The 4,787-nt window shown below is 42.0% G+C and overlaps 1 long non-coding RNA gene across 1 annotated transcript; it reads left to right on the top strand.

Annotated features, from left to right (window-relative positions):
- Positions 1 to 2,630: 2,630 nt before the first annotated feature.
- Positions 2,631 to 4,329, top strand: LOC124155078. Its single transcript, XR_006864116.1, has 3 exons — positions 2,631 to 2,937; positions 3,125 to 3,381; positions 3,489 to 4,329. It is a non-coding gene; the product is annotated as an uncharacterized LOC124155078 (long non-coding RNA).
- The last annotated feature ends 458 nt before the right edge of the window (positions 4,330 to 4,787 follow it).

Genomic DNA, 4,787 nt, shown 5'->3' on the forward strand with positions numbered 1-4,787 from the left:
TTCCTATGCGTCCCAAATAAACTGTCGGACTCCTATATCTAAGGTATGGGAAAAGGTGAATAAAATCACAGGAAACCGAACGTCCACTGCTATCGCTGGCCTAAAAGCGGGACCCAAAATTGCAACTTCCAGACAGGAAGTCGCGGAAGCATTTGTGGAGCACTTCGCTGAAGTAAGCTCTTCCAAAATTATGACAAGGCATTCATATCAATGAGACGGATAGCTGAGGGAGCCCCTATGAATTTTGACAATAAAGCAGACTTTCCATATAATGAGCCCTTTAGTCAATGGGAACTCGAAGCTGCAATCGCATGCTCAAAGAATACAGCTCCAGGTGGCGATAACATCCACTATGCCTTCATACGGAATCTCCCCGTTAAGGCTTTTGCTAATATATTGTCAACGTTCAACCAGATCTGGTATGATGGATCTTTCCCGGATGCATGGCGGGAATCTATAGTCATCCCTGTCCTTAAACAGGGTAAGGATCGCAGCGATCCTGGGAGCTACCGCCCCATATCACTAACAGTAGCCTCTATAAAATAATGGAGAGAATGTTTAACCGACGCCTGGTTTGGTATCTGGAAAGCCGAGACCTTCTCTCCAAAATTCAATGTGGTTTTCGCCGCAACCGATCGACAACGGATCATCTCGTTAGAAGCACCGACTTCATACACGAAGCCTTTTTGCTCCGACAGCACGTCATAGCAGTATTTTTCGATATAGAAAAAGCTTATGACCGATTATGGGGACACAAAGTTTTAAAAACTCTGCATGAATGGGGTTTTAGGGGCAACCTTTTAACTTTTACCAGGAATTTCCTAGAAGAACGGGTCTTTAGAGTTAGGGTCCACAACATCCTGTCAAGCTCCCGCACACAAGAAAATGGGGTTCCTCAAGGTTGTATTTTAAGCGTCACGCTGTTTGGTATCGCAATTAACAGCATTGAGGAATGCTTAATACCTCCGGTAATTGGATCCTTATTTGTTGATGACTTGGCAGTTTTTTGCCGGGCATCCACGCTCCATTCCGCTACGAGGCAAATTCAGATGACCCTCAATCGGATCGAGAAGTGGTCCAACTGCAATGGTCTTCGATTCTCGACTGAGAAGACAAAATGCATGCACTTTTACCGAATACGTGGAATATTCCCTATACCATCCCTGTTCCTCGGCAGAAAGAAGCTACCTTTTGTGCAGACGACTCGTTTTTTAGGGCTGACATTTGACTTTCGGTTGAATTGGCGCGACCACATTTCTATTGTCCGGGGGCGTAGTCCAGTACACGCTCCCAGTGCTCCGAAGCACTGGAAGCGAGTCTTTGCGTGGTCCAGTAGAAGCTACAAAAGCTCCTGTGGCGCTCTCGTACGTCACGCATGACGTCACTATATTCGCTCTCTCTCGCTACAAACGCTCCCGAGAAATAGGTGGGCGAGCTGGAGCGAGTCATTATTCAGCGCGACATTTAAGTGGTAGGTTCGATGGCACAATGGTCCTCATTCCTTTGCTCGACATAGTGCATGAGAGAACGTACAACTTGGAGGTGACGGAAGAAGTGGCAAGGGGTGCCATGAATGGTAAGTGTTTTAAAAATTGTATGGCTATTATTTTCATAGGATTATTCGTGAGAAATTACGTCGAGGCAATTACTCAAACATGGTTTTACGTTTCATATCCGATGTTCGCCACGAGACTCCTCCAGGAAGAGATGGCGCGGGAAGTGCAAGGTATTTTATTGAATTTGTTGTTGTAATGATTTATTATTAGTTATTTAAGCTTGAGATTGCGAGCTGTGGAGATAGAATATGACTTATAATTTAAGAGCAGGTGGTGAGATAAACTTCGCGGTCGAAGGATGCCGTTTCTTATTTTGTATTTTTGCAAGTTATTTAGATTTATTTGTTAAATAGTCTTATTATTAGTTATTTATGTTTGAGATTGTGTGAAGTGGGGATAGAATAAGGCTTCTAATGTAAGGACACGTGGTGAGTGAACTTTCCGGTCGAAGCATTCCCTTTCTCATTGAGTATTTTTTACAAGTTATTAAGATTTATTTGTCTTTTGCATTTATTTGTTTTACTGCCGTATTATTAGTTATTTAAGCTTGAGATTGTGTGAAATGGAGATAGAATAAGACTGCTAATGTAAGGACACGTGGTGAGTGAACTTTCCGATCGAAGGATTCCGTTTGTTATTCAGTATTTTATTTCACCAGTCATTTCCATTTGTCATTTGAATGTACTATTTATTTAAGCTTGAGATTGTGTAAATTGGAGGTAAATTACGACTTCTAATTTAATCGCATGCGTTGAGAGGACTTTCCGATCTAACCATTCAGTTTGTTGCATTGTGTTTGTAACTTGTCTCGTATATCAATCAATTGTATCTTAACAGATAGTAATCATCCACGATTGTCTCGTGAACAATTTCTTCCCATGTGCTATCCTTATCATTACACCAGTATTGCTTTTAATTACCACTACAGTGTTGTACTATAGCAATATATTCATATTCATAATTGTACGAGGAGAAGAGGTTATATTAAACATCAGTGTGGCAATTAATTTATATATTTTTGTGATTGAGGTTTGGTCTACCATAATAATTTGGGGCTCGCAAAAATTTGAGTCTCGGAATACATTGCATACCTCATACATGCCTCAGCGACTGATATTCATTACATTTACTGTGTTGTTGCTAGGTATATAGTTATCACAATGCCCATTGAAATTTTTTCGGATCTTCGCTTCGCGCGATTCAGTTCCTGATAGCGATAAGGAATTAGAAGTAATAACGTATTCATTGATTTTTTAGTATTTAAATGTTGTTTAACTAATCCTGGCATTTCTCCTTTTAGAGCATTCCGGGGGGGCCGTGGCACAGGATCTTCATGGCGGAGAAGGCTGCAGTGAAGCTGCTCCTGAGCCCCAGGACGATGGTACGTACATACATTGTATACGTGGTGTAACTAGCTAGGAATATGCTCTGGGGGGGAATGGGATGGCCTTGAGTGGCGACCTCCTCTCAGGGGGGAGGGGGGCACAGGTGATACTTTCCCTAACTCCCTATGCTGGCTTGTGGGGATTTGTGTGGATGAAGTCCGTAATGACTTTATTTCTTTACAGATGGCTTCCGCTGGGGCCACAATGCTATCCTTCTCTTGGTGGAGACCTTCCGCGAAGAGGAAAAGATATGCCAGAATAAGAAGGTCTCCGCCAAGAAGATGTGGGAGAAGATAGCATCAGCAATGCAGGCCCGGGCCATCAACGTTTCTGGGGCTCAGTGCAAAAGTAAGATAAATGGGATGAAAAAAACATATAAGAGCATAAAAGACTCAAATGGCCGCAGTGGCAGTGGGAGACGGACATGGACGTATTTTGATGTAAGTCTTGGAGAATTTCTTTGTCTATTCATGGCCACCTTGCATTCACATTATTGTCTTTTATATATCTATTATTATATGATTATCTCAATTTTCCTTTATTTCAGTTGATGGATGGAATATTTTCAGAGAAGCCTTGGGTGGCTCCGGTAATGACTTTGGAGTCTGATGCCATGCCGGAGCCATCCGGGCTTCCGTCCCCCACGCAGAACTCCCGTAAGTCACAGAAACTTTCATGTTAATATTTGTATTTGGAAGGCTTGTGAATAGGTAGCTGTGTGAACCAAGTGACTAAAGCGTACTAAAGTAACCAGTTATCTTATATTTTTAATGTTAGATCCCTAGTGTTATCGTTCACAAATGTTGTCATTCTTTGTTTTTCATGCTGATAGTCCTTCCCTTTAGTGATACTTATATTTGCAACATTCTGTTTGAGAAGATTCATTGATATTAAAGTATAAAGCTAATGTTATGATTTTAGGGCTTCCAGGCAAGAATTCCTTAATGATGGTGTGGCATATCTCCTCCCATTTCCTCACAACGTCGTTCATCAGGGTGAGCTCGACTTCCAAGGCAAGGTGATCAGGTTCTTCATCCTTGAGGGCAAGGAGCTTCTCGATGTCGGTCATCAACCTAGGAAGCTGTATCTTCAACGCGTTCCTTCCTCTAATAAGCTTCTCCATTTTCTCGGCGGCAACTGCGCACTCTTGCGACCGGGATACTTAATTATACGGCGCACAACAAACCGTTGATATCTGGAACCACATTGGAATGACGCTGCTGTTCACTCCACTTCAGATGGGGAATTTAACCATGGTGAATGACACACAAACTGGTGCGTGACTCTTACGTTTAGCGTCTTCTTCGTATGTCTATTCTCCCACACTCTGGCTGCACACTTGAACGTTGAAGATTGGCCACTTAGTACTTATCACGAAACAACGCTCTGATCATTGAATCTCGGTGGGACCTCCAAAAGTGTAAAATCCACTCGCCTACCCGAAAGAGAGATTTAAAGTTTCGACCGATTGATTCAGGGTTCCGTTTTTTATTGCAAATAGCAAGATTAAATCAACAAATTTATATCCTTGACATTACATAGCAACGAAAATAAACAAGTTCACTTTCATAATTTCAAATTGATACTTCACTGTCTGTCCCCTAATAATTTCGATAGTACGACCCACTAGCTCTAGGAGGAGTAAATGAAACATGCTTTCCATCGAGTGCCCCTAAACAGTGGGGGAAGTTCCAAAGAGAGAGAAACTGATCTGATATGATTTCCCACTCCTCTGCTGACGATGGTACCTGCAAAAGTAGATTACGAATTAAAAACAGAAGCAATACATAGATCGGTAAACCCTTATTGTAATTTAACTGTACCTTGATCTCATCTTCAAGGGAAT

This window comes from Ischnura elegans, chromosome 3 (genome assembly GCF_921293095.1).
Source record: "Ischnura elegans chromosome 3, ioIscEleg1.1, whole genome shotgun sequence".
NCBI classification, from domain to species: Eukaryota; Metazoa; Arthropoda; class Insecta; order Odonata; family Coenagrionidae; genus Ischnura; species Ischnura elegans.